Genomic DNA, 22,070 nt, shown 5'->3' with positions numbered 1-22,070 from the left:
TTATACTCCTCAAGTGCCATATTTATTCTTTGCTGTCTCTATTTGCGATATATCTCCTTCTTCTTCTTAACTAGGACCTCAATACCTCTCAAAAATCAAGGTTCCAAAAAAATTTTAGCCTTGACCTTTATTCTAAAAGAAATATACAAACTCCATACTTTTAATATTTCACTTTTGAAGGCTTCACACTTAGCAAACATTCCCGTCGCAATCCACACCTGCCAAATCCTTTCTGATGCCATGAAATAGGTATTTCTTCAATTTAGAATCTCAACCCAAGGACCAATCCTATCTGTCTCCATAATTATCTTTAAACTAATGGCATTCCAATCATAAGACGTATTCCACTATACACTTCTTTCACCTGCCCTGTCTCATTCTATAAGACAAAGGAGCAGAAGTCGGCCATTCAGCCCATCGAGTCTGCTCCACCATTTTATCATGAGCTGATCCATTCTCCTATTTAGTCCCACACCCCTGCCTTCTCACCATAACCTTTGATGCCCTGACTACTCAGATACCTATCAATCTCTGCCTTAAATACACCCAATAACTTGGCCTCCACTGTTGCACGTGGCAACAAATTCCATAGATTTACCACCCTCTGACTAAAAAAATTTCTTCGCATTTCTGTTCTGAGTGGGCCTCCTTCAATCCTTAAGTCATGCCCTCTCATACTAGACTGCCCCATCATGGAAAACAACTTTGCCACATCCACCCTGTCCATGCATTTCAACATTCGAAATGTTTCTATGAGGTCTCCCCTCATTCTTCTAAACTCCAAGGAATACAGTCCGAGAGCGGACAAACGTTCCTCATATGTTAACCCTCTCATAGAAACATAGAAAATAGGTGCAGGAGTAGGCCATTCGCCCTTGGAGCCTGCACCACCATTAAGTATGATCATGGCTGATCATCCAACTCAGAACCCTGCACCAGCCTTCCCTCCATACCCCCTGATCCCCGTAGCCACAAGGGCCATATCTAACTCCCTCTTAAATATAGCCAATGAACTGGCCTCAACTGTTTCCTGTGGCAGAGAATTCCACAGATTCACCACTCTCTGTGTGAAGAAGTTTTTCCTCATCTCGGTCCTAAAAGGCTTCCCCTTCATCCTCAAACTGTGACCCCTCGTTCTGGACTTCCCCAACATCGGGAACAATCTTCCTGCATCTAGCCTGTCCAATCCCTTTAGGATTTTATACGTTTCAATCAGATCCCCCCTCAATCTTCTAAATTCCAACGAGTATAAGCCTAGTTCATCCAGTCTTTCATCAGATGAAAGTCCTGCCATCCCAGGAATCAATCTGGTGAACCTTCTTTGTACTCCCTCTATGGCAAGGATGTCTTTCCTCAGATTAGGGGACCAAAACTGCACACAATACTCCAGGTGTGGTCTCACCAAGGCCTCGTACAACTGCAGTAGTACCTCCCTGCTCCTGTACTCGAATCCTCTAGCTATAAATGCCAACATACCATTCGCCTTTTTCACCGCCTGCTGTACCTGCATGCCCACTTTCAATGACTGGTGTATAATGACACCCAGGTCTCATTGCACATCCCCTTTTCCTAATCGGCCACCATTCAGATAGTAATCTGTTTTCCTGTTTTTGCCACCAAAGTGGATAACTTCACATTTATCCACATTAAATTGCATCTGCCATGAATTTGCCCACTCACCTAACCTATCCAAGTCACCCTGCATCCTCTTAGCATCCTCCTCACAGCTAACACTGCCGCCCAGCTTCGTGTCATCCGCAAACTTGGAGATGCTGCATTTAATTCCCTCATCCAAGTCATTAATATTTATTGTAAACAACTGGGGTCCCAGCACTGAGCCTTGCAGTACCCCACTAGTCACTGCCTGCCATTCTGAAAAGGTCCCGTTTATTCCCACTCTTTGCTTCCTGTCTGCCAACCAATTCTCTATCCACATCAATACCTTACCCCCAATACTGTGTGCTTTAAGTTTGCACACTAATCTCCTGTGTGGGACCTTGTCAAAAGCCTTTTGAAAATCCAAATATACCACATCCACTGGTTCTCCCCTATCCACTCTACTAGTTACATCCTCAAAAAATTCTATGAGATTCGTCAGACATGATTTTCCTTTCACAAATCCATGCTGACTTTGTCCGATGATTTCACCGCTTTCCAAATGTGCTGTTATCACATCTTTGATAACTGACTCTAGCAGTTTCCCCACCACCGATGTTAGGCTAACCGGTCTATAATTCCCTGGTTTCTCTCTCCCTCCTTTTTTAAAAAGTGGGGTTACATTAGCCACCCTCCAATCCTCAGGAACTAGTCCAGAATCTAAAGAGTTTTGAAAAATTATCACTAATGCATCCACTATTTCTTGGGCTACTTTCTTAAGCACTCTGGGATGCAGACCATCTGGCCCTGGGGATTTATCTGCCTTTAATCTCTTCAATTTACCTAACACCACTTCCCTACTAACATGTATTTCTCTCAGTTCTGCCATCTCACTGGACCCTCTGTCCCCTACTATTTCCCAAAGATTTATGTCCTCCTTAGTGAAGACAGAACCAAAGTAGTCATTCAATTGGTCTGCCATGTCCTTGCTCCCCATAATCAATTCACCTGTTTCTGTCTGTAGGGGACCTACATTTGTCTTAACCAATCTTTTTCTTTTCACATATCTATAAAAGCTTTTACAGTCAGTTTTTATGTTCCCTGTCAGTTTTCTCTCATAATCTCTTTTCCCCTTCCTAATTAAGCCCTTTGTCCTCCTCTGCTGAACTCTGAATTTCTCCCAGTCCTCAGGTGAGCCACTTTTACTGGCTAATTTGTATGCTTCTTCTTTGGAATTGATACTATCCCTAATTTCCCTTGTCAGCCACGGGTGCACTACCTTCCTTGATTCATTCTTTTGCCAAACTGGGATGAACAATTGTTGTAGTTCATCCATGCAATCTTTAAATGTTTGCCATTGCATATCCACCGTCAACTCTTTAAGTGTCATTTGCCAGTCTATCTTAGCTAATTCACATCTCATACCTTCAAAGTTACCCTTCTTTAAGTTCAGAACCTTTGTTTCTGAATTAACTATGTCACTCTCCACCTTAATGAAGAATTCCACCATATTATGGTCACTCTTACCCAAGGGGCCTCTCACGGCAAGATTGCTAATTAACCCTTCCTCATTGCTCAATACCCAGTCTAGAATAGCCTGCTCTCTAGTTGGTTCCTCGACAGGTTGGTTCAAAAAACCATCCCGCATACATTCCAAGAAATCCTCTTCCTCAGCACCCTTACCAATTTGGTTCACCCAATCTACATATAGATTGAAGTCACCCATTATAACTGCTGTTCCTTTATTGCACACATTTCTAATCCTGTTTAATACCATCCCCAACCTCACTACTACTGTTAGGTGGCCTGTACACAACTCCCGCCAGCGTTTTCTGCCCCTTAGTGTTATGCAGCTCTACCCATATCAATTCCACATCTTCCCGGCTTATGTCCTTCCTTTCTATTGCGTTAATCTCCTCTCTAACCAGCAACGCCCCCCACCTCCTTTTCTTTCATGTCTATCCCTCCTGAATATTGAATATCCCTGAATGTTGAGCTCCCAGCCTTGGTCACCCTGGAGCCATGTCTCCGTGATCCCAACTATATCATATTCATTAATAACAATCTGCACTTTCAACTCATCCACCTTGTTACGAATGCTCCTTGCATTGACACACAAAGCCTTCAGGCGCACTTTTACAACTCTCTTAGCCCTTATACAAATATTCTCATTCCCGGAATCATTCTAGTGAACCTTCTCTCAGCACATTCTTTCTTAAATAAGGAGACCAAAACTGCCCATAGTACTCCAAGTGAGTTCTCACCAGCGCCTTACAGAGCCTCAACATCACATCCCTGCTCCTATACTCTATTCTCTAGAAATGAATGCCAACATTGCATTTGCTTTCTTCACCACCAACTCAACTTGGAGGTTAACCTTAAGAGTATCCTGTACGAGGACTCCCAAATCCCGTTGCATCGCAGAACTTTGAATTCTTTCCCCATTTAAATAATAGTCTGCCCGTTTATTTCTTCTGCCAAAGTGCATAACCATACACTTTCCAACATTGTACTTCATTTGCCACTTCCTTGCCCATTCTTCCAATTTATCCAAGTCTCTCTGCAGACTCTCTGTTTCCTCAGCACCACCGGCCCCTCCAGCTATCTTCATATCGTCAGCAAACTTAGCCACAAAGCCATCTATTCCATAATCCAAATCGTTGATGTACAATGTAAAAAGAAGCGTCCCCAACACGGACCCCTGTAGAACACCACTGGTAACCAACAGCCAACCAGAATAGGATCCCTTTATTTCCAATCTCTGTTTCCTGCCAATCAGCCAATGCTCTATCAAGGTATGTAACTTTCCCGTAATTCCATGGGCTCTTATCTTGTTAAGTAGCCTTCATGTGTGGCACCTGGTCAAAGGCCTTCTGAAAATCCAAATATACAACATCCACTGCATCTCCCTTGTCTAGCCTACTTGTAATTCCCTCAAAAAATTGTAATAGGTTTGTCAGGCAGGATTTTCCTTTAAGGAATCCATGGTGAGTTCTGCCTATCTTGTCATATGCCTCCAGGTACTCTGTAACCTCATCCTTGACAATCGACTCCAACAACTTCCCAACCACCGACGTCAAGCTAACAGGTCTATAATTTCCTTTTTGCTTCCTTGCCCCCTTCTTAAATAGTGGAGTGACATTTGCAATCTTCCAGTCCTCCGGAACCATGCCAGAATCTATCGACTTTTGAAAGATCATCACTAATGCCTCCGCAATCTTCACAGCTACTTCCTTCAAAACATGAGGGTGCATTCCATCTGGTCCAGGAGATTTATTTACCTTTAGACTATTCAGCTTCCGGAGTACTTTCTCTGTCGTAATTGTGACTGCGCACACTTCTCTTCCCTGCCACCCTTGAGTGTCCAGTATACTGCTGATGTCTTCCTCAGTGAAGACTGATGCAAAATACTCGTTCAGTTCCTCCGCCATCTCCTTATTTCCCATTACAATTTCTCCAGCATCATTTTCTATCAGTCCTATATCTACTCTCACCTGTCTTTTACTCTTTATATACTTGAAAAAGCTTTTAGTATCCTCTTTGATATTATTTGCTAGCTTCCTTTCATAGTTAATCTTTTCCCTCATAAGGACCTTCTTAGTTTCCTTTTGTAAGCTTTTAAAAACTTCCCAATCCTCTGTCTTCCCACTAATTTTTGCTTCCTTGTATGCCCTCTCCTTTGCTTTAACTTTGGCTTTAACTTCTCTTGTCAACCACGGTTGCATCCTTTTTCCAAAAATTTCTTCTTTTTTGGAATATACCTGTTTTGCACCTTCCTCATTTCTCGCATAAACTCCAGCCACTGCTGCTCTGCCATCCTTCCCGCCAGTGTTCCTTTCCAGTCAACTTTGGCCAGTTCTTCTCTCATGCCACTGTAATTTCCTTTACTCCACTGAAACGCCAACACATCAGATTTTGGCTTCTCTTTTTCAAACGTCACAGTGAACTCAATCATGTTATGATCACTGCCTCCTAAGGGTTCTTTCACCTCAATCTCTCTAATCACCTCCGGTTCATTACACAATACCCAATCCAGTACAGCCGATCCCCTAGTGGGCTCAACAACAAGCTGTTCTAAAAAGCCATCTCGCAGACATTCTACAAATTCCCTCTCTTGAGATCCAGTGCCGACCTGATTTTCCCAAACCACTCACATGTTAAAATCCCCCACAATTATCATAACACTGCCCTTCTGACAAGCCTTTTTTATTTCCTGTTGTAATTTGTAGTCCACATCCCTGCAGCTGTTTGGAGGCCTATAAATAACTGCCATCACGGTCCTTTTACCCCTGCGATTTCTTAGCTCAACCCATAAAGATTCTGCGCCTTCCGATCCTATATCACCTCTTTCTAATGATTTAATATCATTTCTTACCAATAAAGCCACGCCTCCCCCTCTGCCTACCTTCCTATCCTTCCGATACACCGTGTATCCTTGGACGTTCAGCTCCCAGAGACATGCATCCTTTAACCAGGTCTCAGTGATGGCCACAGTATCATACCTGCCCATCTGTAGCTGTATGACAAGATCATCCACCTTATTCCTTATGCTGCGTGCATAACACCTTAAGACGAGTATTTGGTACTTTTCTCTTTGATTTCACTGTAACTTTATTGCACTGCAACTCATCCCAATGGCTATAAATTTGCCCCATCACCTGCCTGTCTTTCCTGACATCTTTACTGCTCAATATCATAGATTTATTTTTGTTTTCCCCTTCCTCCGCTCTATCAGTCTGGTTCCCATCCCCCTGCCAAATTAGTTTAAACCCTCCCTAACAGCTCTATTAAACTTCGCCGCCAGGATATTGGTCCCCTTCGGGTTCAGGTGTAACCTGTCCATTTTGAACAGGTCATACTTCCCCCAGAACAGATCCCAATTATCCAAGAATCTGAAGCCCTGCCTCCTGCACCAGTCTCTCAGCCATGCATTCATCTGCCTGATCCTACTATTCTTGCCCTCGCTATCACGTGGCACAGGTAGCAATCCCGAGATTACTACCCTGGAGGTCCTGCTTCTCAGCTTCCTTCCTAACTCCCAGAAATCTCTCTTCAGGACCTCCTCCCTTGTCCTATCGATGTCATTGGTACCAACATGTACCAAGACAACTGGCTGCTCACCCTCCCCCTTCAGAATATTCAGGACCCGATCCGAGACATCCCGTACCCTGGCACCTGTGAGGCAACACACCATGCTGGTATCTCTATCAGGCTCACAGAATCTCCTGTCCGTTCTCCTAACTATGGAATCCCCTATGACTACCGTGTTCCTCTTCTCCCTCCTTCCCTCCTGCACAACAGTGCCAGAGACCCGGTCACCGTGGGCGTCCCCTGTCAGGTCATCCCCCTCAACAGCATCCAGAACAAGATATTTGTTGCTGAGGGGGACAGCCACAGGTCTGCTCTCCACTATCCAAGCATTTCCCTTCCCTCTCTTGACAGTGACCCAGTTTTCTGACTCCTGTAGCCTAGGCATGACTATCTCCCTGTAGTTCCTGTCTATCACCTCTTCACTTTCCCTGATAAGCAGTAGGTCATCAAGCTGCAGCTCCAGATCCCTAACACGGTCTCTGAGGAGCTGCATCTCGGTGCACCTGGCACAGATGTGGCCGTCGGGGAGGCTGGAGGTCTCCCAGGATTCCCACATCTGACAGCTTGAACAAAGCACTAACCCTGCAGGCATGCTATCTAATTCTACAGGAATGAAACAGGAAAAATAAGTCTACTCACTCACTTACCTCGCCAAACAGACGAACTTTTTAAACCATTAGCTCATACCTTTAGCTGTGAGAGCCCTACTGTTCCTGTCTGTCCAGGCCGATTCGCGAAAGGGGGTGGGGGAAGAAGAAAAAAAAAGAGTTGGAGCTTCGCTCTCGCCTCTTCCCGTTTACCGCTGAAGCCCATTGAAGCAAGGCCCTACGCTCTGCTACCACTCACTCCACTGCCCGCTGTATAGGGTGGTCTTTTTAAACTCTTCGCGTTGTCCTGTTATGTCATGCGCCTGCGCATTCTTGTCCTTCTTGCACTCGAAGTTTTTTAAAAAACTGCCTTCCTTCAGAATTCAGCTCCCAAGCTGCTCTGTAGTCCCAATGCAAATTCCCTAGTAAAGATCAAAGATTAAAGATTAGCTTTATTGTCACATGTACATTGAAGCAGTGTAACATACAGTGAAATACGTTGCTTGGCCAAGTCAAATCATCAGGATTGTGCTGGGCAGCTCACTTCTTGCTCCAACGTAGCATCCCACAACTCACTAATCCTAATCCATATGTCTTTTGGAATGTTACAGGAAACCGGAGCAGCTGGAGGAAATCTACAGGGAGAACGCACAGTTCAAGTGCAAACCATCCTGTTTGTACAAGTTCCACTCCCTGGAAGAGAGTCCAATGATCTAAAACTTTGAAACCACCCCCCCTCCCTCCACACCATCTCATTAGCCATGTGATATACTGTATTATCTTTCTATTGCTAACAGGTGGCATGGTTAGCAATCCTAAAATCACCAATCTGGAGGTGCTAGCCTTTAAATTAGCACCTAACTCCCCAAACTCACTTGGCAAAATCTAGTCTCCCTTCCTGTCTTTGCCAATGGTACTGGAGTGGACCATGACCTCTGTCTGCTTACCCTCCTCCTTAGGAATGTTATAGATCCAATCTGAGATGTCCCTAATGCTAGCCCCCCCAGCAATGTGCTTATAAGGCTGGTTCTACTGAAACACGAGTTGACAAAGACACCATGATGTCTTTGGTGGGGGTATTTAGCAATAGTTAATACCACTGTAGGTCAGGGGCAGTTGATTAGGTTCTCTCTTGTTGGAATTGGTCAATGGTTGGTATCTTTATGGTAAAAATGTTACATTCCACTTATCAGCATGCGCCTATATATTGTCCAGGTCTTGCTGAACGTAGGCATAGGCTGCGTAAAATGCTAGTATTGACACTGGATAATAATGAAAATACCCTTCTGTTGTTAAAAGCCCATCTGGTTCACTTGTGCCTCTTGAGGAAAGGAATCTCTCCTTACCCTTTATCCGACACCAGAGATCAGTAACAAAACTGACTATTAACTAGCCTCTTTAGTAATTACTTAAAATCAGTTGTAATGCCCTGGTTCATATTTTTTGCTGTTATGCTGTATGTATTTAATTTTGTGTTGTATGTGAGATCTGCTTGATTTCAGCTTATCTGAAATATTGTTGTCAGACTAGAATTGGAGCATCTTGTGAATGAACTACTATGAAACAAAAGCCGACTTGACCTCAAGATGCATGATTCCATGTGACAACACTGATAGGAATAAAAAGAAGATAGCTGAGAGTGGTGAACAGTAGTGAACAGCAAAAAAAAAATCAGAGAAAAGAACTCAAAAAAATTATTCCTAGCCAGACCAGTCAGGTTAGGTACAATTAAGTTAAATGTTTTGGTCAGAATCTTTGGTAGTTCGTGAAAGTAATTCAGAATCAGAATCACTGACATGTCATGAAATTTGTGGTTTTGTGGCAGCAGTACAGTGCAATACATAAAAATACTATCAATTGTAATAAGAAATACACTAAAAAATTAAATAAGTAGTGCAAACAGAGAGCAAAAATAGTGAGGTGGTGGTCATGGGTTCATTGTCCGTTCAGAAATCTGATAGCGGAAGTGAAGAAGCTTTTCCTAAAATGTTCAGTATGTGAATGAGAAGAGGGCATGTCCTGGGTGATGGTGGTCCTTAATTATGGATGCCACCTTGCTGAGGCACCAGCTTTTGAAGATGTCCTTGGTGGTAGCGGGAACTAATACCCCTGTGATAGAGCTGGCTGAGTTTGCAAACCGCTACAAATTTTACCAATCTGTGCAATGGCATCTTCATATTAGATGGTGATGCAACCAGTTAGAATGTCCTCCACGGTATTATTTGATCGGATGGTGTTTATGGTAGTTATTAGAAGGAGTTAATACCGCACTGTGTGTACATCTTCATCAGAAGGATTACAGCTGTTCAAAACAGTGGCTCACCACCAACTTCTCAAAGCTGATTAGAAGTGGCCAACAGGTTGCCAGCAGAGCCCAGATCCTGAATAGCAGATACATTAAATGAAAAATTACTCCCATTTTCACTATCGCATATGCATTCAATTTTGAAATGTAAATTACTCAATTAGCACACTACAATGCAAATGAACAAAAAACTTGAAATTTGCACTGGGTTCTTGACATCCCTGTTAAACTCAAGAAAGCACACAAAATACAGAGAGAAGAATTATACTTGAAATAATTATATTCCATGCATAGTTATTAAATATAGAAATGTTTTATAGTGATTTTTCTAACTTTGTGACAAAATCTGTGCAAGCTGTGTGTGGTTTCCTGGTCGGCATCTGTTGCTGCAGAGATATTTTAATTTTGAAATGCTTCTGCTATATAGGCATCTGTTACAAAATTTTCTATCCTTCGGTTAGCTCTGAATAAAGATTGTCTTTATTTTTCACACATACATTGAAACATACAATGAAATGCATCATTTGTGTTAATTCAAATCAGTGAGAATTGTGCTCAGGGCAGACCTCAAGTGTCGCCACACTTCTGGCGCCAACATAGCATGCTCACTAGCTACTAACCTGAACCCTTGCCATGTGTCTTTGAAATGTGGAAGGAAACCAGAGCACCTGGAGGAAACCCACATGGTACGTGTAGAACGTACGAAATTCTTACAATCAGTGGCAGGAATTGAACGCTGATCGGAATTCACTGAGGCTGTAAAACAATTCCACCATGCTGTGCTACCATGCTACCAAATTTAACAGGTAACATTTTGAACTTACAAGTCTGAAAACCTAGCTGGTTTGCCTACAATCCTCAGGGAAAGAAATCTGGCAACCTACATGACTCCAGACCTGCTGTAGTGTGGTAACCTCTTAAATACTCTTTGCAGTAATGCAGCGAGCCACACAGATGTACCTTAATTATTGTGTTAAAGCAGAAAAATGGACCACAAACAAGGGAAAATTTGCAGATTCTGGAAATCCAAGGAACACACACAAAATGCTGGAGGAACTCAGCAGGTCAGGCTGCATCTATGGACAAATCAACATTTCAGGCCGAGACCCTTCATCAGGACTGGAGAAAAAAAGATGAGAAGTTAGTGCAAGAAGGTGGGGGAAGGGGAGGAAGAAGTACAAGGTGGTAGGTGATAGGTGAAACTGGGAGAGAGGGAGGGGTGAAGTAAAGAGCTGGGAAGCTGATAAGTGAAAGAGATAAAGGGCTGGAGAAGCGGTAATCTGATAGGAGAGGGCAGATGACAATGGAAGAAAGGAAAGGAGCACCAGAGAGAGATGATGGGCAGGTAAGGAGATGAGCTGAGAGAGAGAAACAGGTATGGGAATGGTGGGGCAGGGGTGGAATTACCATAAATTCAATAAATCGATGTTCATGCCATTGGATTGGAGGCTACCAGATGGAATATAAAGTGCTGCTCCTCCAGCCTGAGTGTGGCCACATTCTGGCAGTAGATAAAGTTACTTTTCATAACTTCTGCCATCTCTAATTAAAGTAAATTTATTATCAAGATACATATATGTTACCACTGTGTACATACATCTATTGATGCTTCTGGACACATCTTCAGTGATGTTCCTGGAATCATCGGGTGTTTCGGATCTTTCAACATCATACAACCTCCTCCAGGTGACCCAGCCAGGGCTGATCAGACCCCAGCTTGTGTTCAGATGGCGAGCTACTTATGACTCCATGGCTCCCCTCTTTTGAGCCACAGCCATCTTGAGGCCCTCTCTGCCGCATCGGTGGTACTGCGGATGGCCCTCCTCTTCCTCTCTCCCTCGATGCCCAAAATGCTGAAGGCTGTAACTAAAGAACGGGCTACGAATCCCCTATAACCAACCTCCACTGGGAGACACCTCGCTCTCCATCCAGCCTGCTGACAGTTGCTGTCCAGTCCTGCGTACTTGAAGAGCTTCCTTTCAAAGGCCTCCTCCAAGCTATCTTCCCATGGGACTGTCAGCTCCAGCAGCACCACTTGCTTAGTAGACTCAGACACTAGGACAATGTCTAGTCGTAGGGTGGTGGCTGCGATATGGTTGGGGAACTTCAGCTGCCCTTCGAGGTCCACCAACAGCTGCCATTCCCTTGCAGAGGTCAGAATGCCTGCAGATGTTCTTTTGGCAGGTATTGGTTGCTCCCCAGCTCTGAGAAAGGCAATGGTCTGCTTGGAGGGTCGGGACCGCTTCGCCCACTGAACTCCTGCGCTGACGGCTTCAGCGATGGTCTTCAGGACCTGATCATGCCTCCACCTGTACCGTCCCTCACCAAGTGCCCTTGTACAACCGCTGAGGATGTGCTCCAGGGTTCCTCGCTTGGAGCACAGTGGGTACGCAGGTGACTCTGCCTTGCCCCATGTGTGCAGGTTTGATGGGCTTGGAAGCACATCGTACACTGCCTGGATGAGAAATTGGATGCGGTGTGGTTCGGCTTTCCATGGATCAGCCGAGGTCACTTACCTCTCAACCGCATTCTCCCATCTTGTCCAAGCTCCCTGTTGCTTCATTCCCACCACCTTGCAGGCTCTTATCTCCTCCACTACTGCTCTCACCTCCTCCTGAACTAGACGACGCCTTTCCTTCCCTCTGGTGTCCATTTGGGGAGTTGGAAAAGATCCTAGCCCAGCTCGGCCTCGTGTGACCACTCCCACCAGCCTCCTGTCACGCAGCCTCGCCTCTGCCTCCTGAACAGCTTCCTCTGCCCTCCACTTCCTGCCAGTACTTACTTGGATCCCTGCTCTAGCCACCTTCGGATCACTTGAGTCCCTATATTGTAGCACTTCACTGGCTCTTGTTACCTTGAATTCTTCCTCCAGGGATTTGAAGGGCAGTTTCAGTTTGTTGTGGTGTCCATAGAGTGCGATGCTGCTCAGGCTCTTTGGCAGCCCCAGCCGTCTCCTGAGGTGGTTGCTAACCCTCCTCTCTAAGTTTCGACTGTCGAGATTGGAACTGCATAGACGAGGAGGGGCCACAGGATTCTGGGAAGAATGCCATGCTGATACACCCAGGCTTTAAACTTCCCAGGTAGGCCAGACTTGTCCACAGATTTCAGCCAGCCATCCAACTCGGTGAAGGTTGCCTGAATGGATGTTGTGCCCCTTAAAGAGCTGTCAAAAACTTTGCCTAAGCTCTTGACTGGCTTTTCTGTGATGGTTGGGATGGCTGTGCCTGCGATGCTGAACCGGAACTTGTTCTCCACCTTCCCTTTCCTCAGCACCATCGATCTTGATTTGGCAGGTTTGAAACTCATCCGGGCCCACTCCACCAGCTTTTCAAGCCCTTGCAGAATCCACCGGCAGCCTGGGACTGATTCTGTGGTGACTGTGAGGTCATCCATGAATGCCCTGATAGGTGGTTGCCGTTGAGCGGAATTCATTCTGGGCCCTCTGGACTCTGGTTCAGCAGACTTAGTGAGCATGTTCATGGCTAGAGAGAACAGTGTCACTGAGATAGTGCACCCTGTGATAATGCCAATCTCCACCTTGTGCCAGGTTGATGTAATTGCTCCTGAAGAGACCCTCATCCTGAAGTTGCTGTAATAATCAGCGATAAGGTCTCTGATTCTGCTGGGGACATGATATTTGGTCAGTGTGAGCTGCACCAGCTTGTGCGGAATGGAGCCGTATGCATTTGCCGGGTCGAGCCACAACACTGACAGGTTGCCCTTGTTCTCTCTGGCTTCCCTGATGAGCTGTGTCACCACACCGATGTGCTCCAGACACCCTGGCATCCCTGAAATGCCACCCTTCTGGACTGATGTATCAATATAGGTGTTCTTTGCTAGGTAGGTGCACAGCCGGTTAGAAACTGCACTGAAGAAGATCTTCGCCTCGACACACAGCAGGGAGATGATGCGAAACTGATCTATCTGGGTGGCATTTTCCTTCTTCGAGATCCACACCCCTTCAGCCACTCTCCACTGTTCTGGGATCTTCCCCCTTCTCCAGAAGATTCTCAGGATCTTCCACAGATGCAGCAGGGGTTTGGGGCAGTTCTTGTACACTTTGTACGAGGTGTTGCTTGGTCCTGGAGCCGAGCTTGCCCTTGCTTTGCGGACGACCTCTCTGACTTCCTTTAGCTGCAGCTCTGACATGTCGAACTGCACATCCGGTTCTGGTGGGTCTATTAGGATGTTGCACTCTCCCAACTCCTGCTCTCTTTCAGGATCATTATATATCTTCTTCAGATGTTGGTCTATGTCTTCCTGCGAACAGGCCAGTTTCCCACTGCGCTTCTCCCCCAGCAACTCCTTGGTGAACTTGAAGGGGTTGGCGATAAAGGCAGCACGTTTTCGGGCCCTTTCACGCCGCCACCTCCGATGCCACTCTGCCCGGCGGAGGACCCTGATCTTCTTTCGTAGTATGCACATCAGCTGGGCCAAGCTAATGTGCTCCTCTTCTCCTGCCTCCTTGTATCGGGACTTCAGCGCTTTCATCTCCTGCCTGATGTTGTGGATCCTCGATGCTCTTTGGTTCTTCGAGTAAGATGTTTTGGAGCCTTCCTTCTCCTCTTCTCCGAACCGTTCAGCTGCGATACTAACAATAATTGTTGTCATGGTTTGCAGCTTCCTATCAACCCCTCCCTTCGTCGTTGCCTCCAGAATTTGGTTAACATCGTCATCAAACTGTGTCCACAGTGAAGTCATGTTAGCTGCAGGCCATTTGATCCACCTCCTGTTAGACTTCATGTTAGAGGCATTAGTTTGCAACACTTGGAGGTTCCGGGCACTATGGGATGACTCCGGGCCTGGCCTCTCCTTCGTCTCACCAGGCTGGACACCTGCGCGTTGTGCTGCTCCTGCTCCCGCCAGACACTTCATCCTCGCTTGGTGGATCTTCAAGCCACGATCGTTCTTGCAGATTTTGCCACATGCTTCCTCATCGTCGTTTGTTCATTGCCTGGGTCTGATGTCGTTGTGTCCATCCGACTGGGGTGCTCATCCTCCCCGCCTCTCGGGCACCCCTGGAGGTATCTTTTCCTTAGATTCTTTGTGGCTTTTGTGGGAGTCCTCCTCTCAGAGGACGCAGATTGGGTTGCCAGCCCGTTCTGCCCTGGTTGCCGTCTCTCCGGGCTGTCACTGACTCTCTAGTCCTCACCACTCTTTTCATGGTTGTCACCCTATACTACCTTGAGATTTGCTTTCTTGCAGTCATACAGGAAAAACAAAGAAATACATTAGAATTTGTGAAAAACTGTTCATAAACAAAGATTGACAAACAACCAATGTGCTATGCAAAAAAGCCAAAATGTACAAAAAAAATCTGAGAACCTTTGTTGTAGAGTTCTTGAAAGTGAGTAGGTAGAAGAGTGAAAGAAAATGGGAGGAGATTTGTCCAAATACATCCTGTTCATGTTGACTAATTACTGGCTATGAATTTCTCCTCAATCATATTGGGGAGAAATATTTGGTTTTTCACTTTTTCCTGTTATTTGAGGAAAGGGGGGAAGTATGAGTGTGAGGGCAGCTTGCTGTTCTCGGTGTCGGATGTGGGAGGTCCTGGAGACTCCCAGCCTCCGAGACGTCCACATCTGCGCCAGGTGTGCCGAGATGCGGCTCCTAAGGGACCCCATTACGGAATTGGAGCTGCAGCTCGATGACCTCCGTCTGGTCAGGGAAAGTGAGGAGTTGATAGAGAGGAGTTACAGGCAGGTGGTCACACCGGGGCCACGGGAGGCTGACAAGTGGGTCACGGTTAGGAGGGGGAAGGGGAAGAGTCAGGTACTAGAGAGTGTATGCCAGTGGCTGTGCCCCTTGACAATAAGTACTCCTGTTTGAGTACTGCTGGGGGGGAGAGCACACCTGGGGGAAGCAACAGTGGCCGTGCCTCCGGCACAGAGTCCGGCCCTGTAGCTAAGAAGGGTAGGGAAAGGAAGAGGAGGGCAGTAGTAATAGGGGACTCTATAGTTAGGGGGTCAGATAGACAATTCTGTGGATGTAGTCCGGAGACCCAGATGGTAGTTTGCCTCTCTGGTGCCAGGGTCCAGGATGTTTCTGATCGCGTCCAAGATACCCTGAAGTGGAAGGGAGAGGAGCCAGAAGTCATGGTACATATAGGTACCAATGACATAGGTAGGAAAAGGGGAGAAGTCCTGAAAGGAGAATATAGGGAGTTAGGAAGGGAGTTGAGAAAAAGGACTGCAAAGGTAGTAATCTCGGGATTACCGCCTGTGCCACGCGACAGTGAGAGTAGGAATGCAATGAGGTGGAGGATAAATGCGTGGCTGAGGGATTGGAGCAGGGTGCAGGGATTCAAGAGGGATCATTGGGACCTCTTTTGGCGCAGGTGTGACCTGTACAAAAAGGACGGGTTGCACTTGAATCCTAGGGGGACCAATATCCTGGCGAGGAGATTTGCGAAGGCTACTGAGGTGACTTTAAACTACAAACATTTGTAGAATGGTTGGGGGGTGGGAATCAAATTGAAGAGATTAGGAGAGAGGAGGTTAGTTCACAAATAGAGAAAGCTAGTAGACAGTGTGTGAGGGAGGATACACAGGGGACAGAGATAGGGAGCACTCAGACCAAAGATGTAGGGGAAAAGGAAGAAAAAGATAACAAAGTTGTTTGCTCCATTAAGGATAAACAGAGAGTAAGAGGTGGAGAGTTTCTTAAATACATCTATTTTAATGCGAGGAGCATTGGAAGAAAGGTGGATGAGTTTAGAGCATGGATTGATACCTGGAAATATGATGTTGTAGCTATTAGTGAAACATGGTTGCAGGAGGGGTGTGATTGGCAACTAAATATTCCAGGATTTCATTGCTTCAGGTGTGATAGAATTGGAGGGGCAAGAGGGGGAGAGCTTGTCAGAGGGGCAACAGCTTGTCAGAGAAAATATAACAGCGGTGCTCTGGCAGGATAGATTAGTGGACTCGTCTAGGGAGGCTATTTGGGTGGAATTGAGGAATGGGAAAGGTGTAGTGATGCTTATAGGGGTGTATTATAGACCACCTAATGGGGACCGAGAACCGGAGGAGCAAATTTGTAAGGAGATAGCAGATATTTGTAGTAAGCACGAGGTTGAGATTGTTGGAGATTTTAATTTTCAAAAAATATAGACTGGGAAGCCCATTCTGTAAAAGGGCTGGATGGTTTGGAGTTTGTCAAATGTGTGCAAGATAGTTTTTTGCAGCAATACATAGAGGTACCAACTAGAGAAGGGGCAGTGTTGGATCTCCTGTTAGGGAATGAGATAGGTCAGGTGACGGAGGTATGTGTTGGGGAGCACTTCGGGTCCAGTGATCACAATACCATTAGTTTCAATATAATTATGGAGAAGGATCGGACTGGACACAGTGTTGAGACTTTTGATTGGAGAAAGGCTAACTTCGAGGGGATGCAAGAGGATTTAGAAGGAGTGGATTTGGACAATTTGTTTTATGGGAAGGATGTAATAGAGAAATGGAGGTCATTTAAAGGTGAAATTTTGAGGGTACAGGATCTTTATGCTCCTGTTAGGTTGAAAGGAAAGGTTAAAAGTTTGAGAGAGCCATGGTTTTCAATGGATATTGGAAACTTAGTTAGGAAAAAGAGAGGGATCTACAATAAATATAGGCAGATTGGAGTTAATGAGGTGCTCGAGGAATATAAAGAACGTAAAAAGAATCTTAAGAAAGAAATTAGAAAAGCTAAAAGATACGAGGCTGTTTTGGCAAGTAAGGTAAAAATAAATCCAAAGGGTTTCTACAGTTACATTAATAGCAAAAGGATAGTGAGGGATAAAATTGGTCCCTTAGAGAATCAAAGTGGATGGCTATGTGGGGAGCCAAAAGAGATGGGGGAGATTTTGAACAACTTATTTTCTTCGGTATTCACTAAGGAGAGGGATATGAATTGTGTAAGGTAAAGTAAACAAGAAAGGTAGTTATGGAAAGTATGACGATTAAAGAAGAGGAATTACTGGCGCTTTTAAGGAAAATAAAGTGGATAGGTTTCCAGGTCCAGACAAAATATTCCCTAGGACCTTGAGGGAAGTTAGTGTGGAAATAGCAGGGGCTCTGACAGAAATATTTCAAATGTCATTAGAAATGGGGATGGTGCCAGAGGATTGGCATATTGCTCATGTTGTTCCATTGTTTAAAAAAGGTTCTAAGAGTAAACCTAGCAATTATCAGCCTGTGAGTTTGACGTCAGTGGTAGGTAAATTGATGGAAAGTATTCTTAGAGATGGCATATATAATTATCTGGATAGACAGGGTCTGATTAGGAACAGTCAACATGGATTTGTGCATGGAAGGTCATGTTTAACAAACCTTATTGTATTTTTTGATGAGGTTTCTAAGAAAGTTGACGAGGGTAAAGCGGTGGATGTTGTCTATATGGACTTCAGTAAGGCCTTTGACAAGGTTCCACAGGGAAGGTTAGTTCGGAAGGTTCAATCGTTAGGAATTAATATCGAAGTAGTAAAATGGATTCAGCAGTGGCTGGATGGGAGATGCCAGAGAGTAGTGGTGGATAACTGTGTGTCAGATTGGAGGACGGTGTCTAACGGTGTGCCTCAGGGATATGTACTGGGTCCAATGTTGTTTGTCATATATATTAATGATCTGGATGATGGGGTGGTAAATTGGATTAGTAAGTATGCAGATGATACTAAGATAGGTGCATTATGGATAATGAAGTAGGTTTTCAAAGCTTGCTGAGAGATTTAGGCCAGTTAGAAGAGTGGGCTGAAAGATGGCAGATGGAGTTTAATGCTGAAAAATCTGAGGTGCAACATTTTGGTAGGACTAATCAAAATAGGACATACATGGTAAATGGTAGGGCATTGAGGAATGCAGTAGAACAGAGGGATCTAGGAATAATGGTGCATAGTTCCCTGAAGGTGGAACCTCATGTGGATAGGATGGTGAAGAAAGCTTTTAGTATGCTGGCCTTTATAAATCAGAGCATTGAGTACAGGAGTTGGGATGTAATGTTGAAATTGTGTAAGGCATTGGTGAGGCCAAATTTGGAGTATTGTGTACAGTTCTGGTCATCGAATTATTGAAAGATGTCAATAACATTGACAAAGTACAGAGGAGATTTACTAAAATGTTGCCTGGGTTTCATCTCGTAAGTTACAGAGAAAGGTTGAACAAGTTAGGTCTTCATTCTTTGGAGCATAGAAGGTTGAGGGGGGACTTGATAGTGGTGTTTAAAATTATGAGGGGGATAGATAGAGTTGACGTGGATAGCCTTTTTCCATTGAGAGTGGGGGAGATTCAAACAAGAGGACATGAGTTGAGAGTTAAAGGGCAAAGGTTTAGGGGTAACATGAGGAGGAACTTCTTTACCCAGAGAGTGGTAGCTGTGTGGAACCAGCTTCCAGCAGAAGTGGTTTAGGCAGGTTCGATGTTGTTGTTTAAAGTTAAATTGGATAGATATATGGACAGGAAAGGAATGGAGGGTTATGGGCTGAGTGCAGGTCGGTGGGACTAGGTGAGAGTAAGAGTTTGGCACGGACTAGCAGGGCCGAGATGGCCTCTTTCCGTGCTGTAATTCTTATATGGTTATATGGTTATATGATTGGTAGCAGAGGGTGCATTTGATTATGCTATAAAGGAGCACACCTCACCAACAACCCACTCTAGATGATTGGTTGGGATTTTGCCAGGACAACTGCTTGAGACAGCATTAAGGAGTCTTGGTAAGGGCTGAGCATACTGGAGGTTCATTTATCCCAGCCCTAGTACATCATTGCAGGAGCTCCTTTGAGCAATGTCTAAACTCAACTATCTTTAACAATTTCATAGAAAGACAGAAAATGAGAACGGGAATAGTTGGCTCTTTGGACCTGCACCACTATTCAATAAAATCATGGCAGATTATCTACTTCTGTTCACTGTTTCTGCTTTGTCCCCATTGTATGTATTTAATATTTCAGTAATACGAGCAATATTATAAAGATATTGTTTGATTCAGAATTCTTTGTTGTTTACATAATTCATAATGGATTATATGTAAGAAGTACGTGAATCGCATTCATCACTATGCCACCACGTTACATGTGAGTGCCTCATAAAAAGAAGGAACTAAGTAGACCATCATCCCAGCTCCTGTGTTTTCTTATGATTAGTTTCTGGAGTTACAAAACATAACAGTGGCAACGAGTAAAGGTTTGTCCAGCGTCTGAAGAATGCACTGCGAGCATTGTCAGCAGAACATACTACACTGATATTGAATTAGAAGCTCGCCAATTTCCTCCTTACCTATTGCAATGCAGTACACTCCACAACCAACAAATCACTAACTGTACTGTTCCTGGGTTGTCCCTCGCGCTCATGCTTGGATTTCCTCAGATGCAATCACAGAAGGACAAACAGCTGAGACAAATTGAATGTTCATCAAAGAAGGTTTGATATTTCATTCCTGGCGAGGGACTACAGAGGTGATCAAAAGTGGGTACTTGGAAAGACTAAGGACAGAACTGGACCATTCACCTGCACAGTGGAGATTGCATCTGATGTATCCTGGAAACAATGCATCAATCAGTTGAGGAGAATCAATTGTAAGAAAAGAAAAGTGTCCAGAGCTGCCATGATCACTTCCTGCAGTCCCACAGCCAACTTCAACAACCACCATGGAAGGGGCCCCATAACCTGAGATAGTTTCACAGTCAGAAGTCTCACCTGCAAAACAGAGTGACTCAAACCCCTGTCAGGAAAGGCGTTAGATATCCTCCACAGCGATTAAATCTTTAGGCCTGAATGGGACGATTTAAAATTTACAATGATGTGGATGTTTATATAAGCAGTTCTACTATTTAGTATACTGTGCATATGACTAGAGAACAAAATGTTACATATTTGAGTCGAGATGCATTCTATATTCAGGTGGAGTTTATAGCTAAGTAGAGGGAACTGTAGTGTATTTAATATTTCAGTAATATTGTAAATATATTGTTTGATTAAGCATTCTTTATTCACATAACTCATCATGGATTATATGTAAGATGTACATGAATGGCATATGTTATTATGCCACCACATCATATGTGAGCACTTCACTAAAGAAAAAACTAAGTAACCATCATCCCGACTCCTGTGTTTTTCTTTGATTTGTCTCTGGAGCTACAAAACATAACACCCATTCTATTAACACACATAAAAGTTGCTGGTGAACACAGCAGGCCAGGCAGCATCTCTAGGAAGAGGTACAGTCAACATTTCAGGCTGAGACCCTTTGTCAGGACTATCTGAAAGAAGAGCTAGTAAGAGATTTGAAAGTGGGAGGGGGAGGGGGAGATCTGAAATGATAGGAGAAGACAGGAGGGGGAGGGATGGAGCCAAGAGCTGGACAGGTGATAGGCAAAAGGGGATACGAGAGGATCATGGGACAGGAGGTCCGGGAAGAAAGACAAGGGGGGGGGGAACCCAGAGGATGGGCAAGAGGTATATTCAGAGGGACAGAGGGAGAAAAAGGAGAGTGAGAGAAAGAATGTGTGCATAAAAATAAGTAACAGATGGGGTACGAGGGGGAGGTGGGGCCTTACCGGAAGTTAGAGAAGTCAATGTTCATGCCATCAGGTTGGAGGCTACCCAGACGGAATATAAGGTGTTGTTCCTCCAACCTGAGTGTGGCTTCATCTTTACAGTAAAGGAGGCCGTGGATAGACATGTCAGAATGGGAATGGGATGTGGAATTAAAATGTGAGATCTTGCTTCCTCTGGCAGACAGAGCGTAGGTGTTCAGCGAAACGATCTCCCAGTCTGCATCGGGTCTCGCCAATATATAGAAGGCCACATTGGGAGCACCGGATGCAGTATATCACCCCAGCTGACTCACAGGTGAAGTGTCGCCTCACCTGGAAGGACTGTCTGGGGCCCTGAATGGTGGTAGGGGAGGAAGTGTAAGGGCATGTGTAGCACTTGTTCCGCTTGCAAGGATAAGTGCCAGGAGGGAGATCGGTGGAGAGGGATGGTGGGGACAAATGGACAAGGGAGTCACGTAGGGAGTGATCCCTGCGGAATGCAGAGAGGGATAGATGTGCTTAGTGGTAGGATCCCTTTGGAGGTGGCGGAAGTTACAGAGAATAATATGTTGGACCCGGAGGCTGGTGAGGTGGTAGGTGAGGACAAGGGGAATCCTATTCTTAGTGGGGTGGCGGGAGGATGGAGTGAGAGCAGATGTACATGAAATGGGGGAGATGCATTTGTGAGCAGAATTGATGGTGGAGGAAGGAAAGCCCCTTTCTTTAAAAAAGGAGGGCATCTCCCTCGTCCTGGAATGAAAAGCCTCATCCTGAGAGCAGGTGCGGCGGAGACGGAGGAATTGCGAGAAGGTAATGGCACTTTGCAAGATACAGGGTGAGAAGAGGAATAGTCCAGATAGCTGTGAGAGTCAGTTGGCTTATAGTAGACATCAGTAGATAAGCTGTCTCCAGAGATAGAGACAGAAAGATCTAGAAAGGTGAGAGAGGTGTCGGAAATGGACCAGGTAAACTTGAGGGCAGG

The sequence above is a fragment of the Mobula hypostoma genome, chromosome 1 (genome assembly GCF_963921235.1).
Source record: "Mobula hypostoma chromosome 1, sMobHyp1.1, whole genome shotgun sequence".
Taxonomy (NCBI): Eukaryota; Metazoa; Chordata; class Chondrichthyes; order Myliobatiformes; family Myliobatidae; genus Mobula; species Mobula hypostoma.
Note: the sequence above shows the minus strand (reverse complement) of the source record.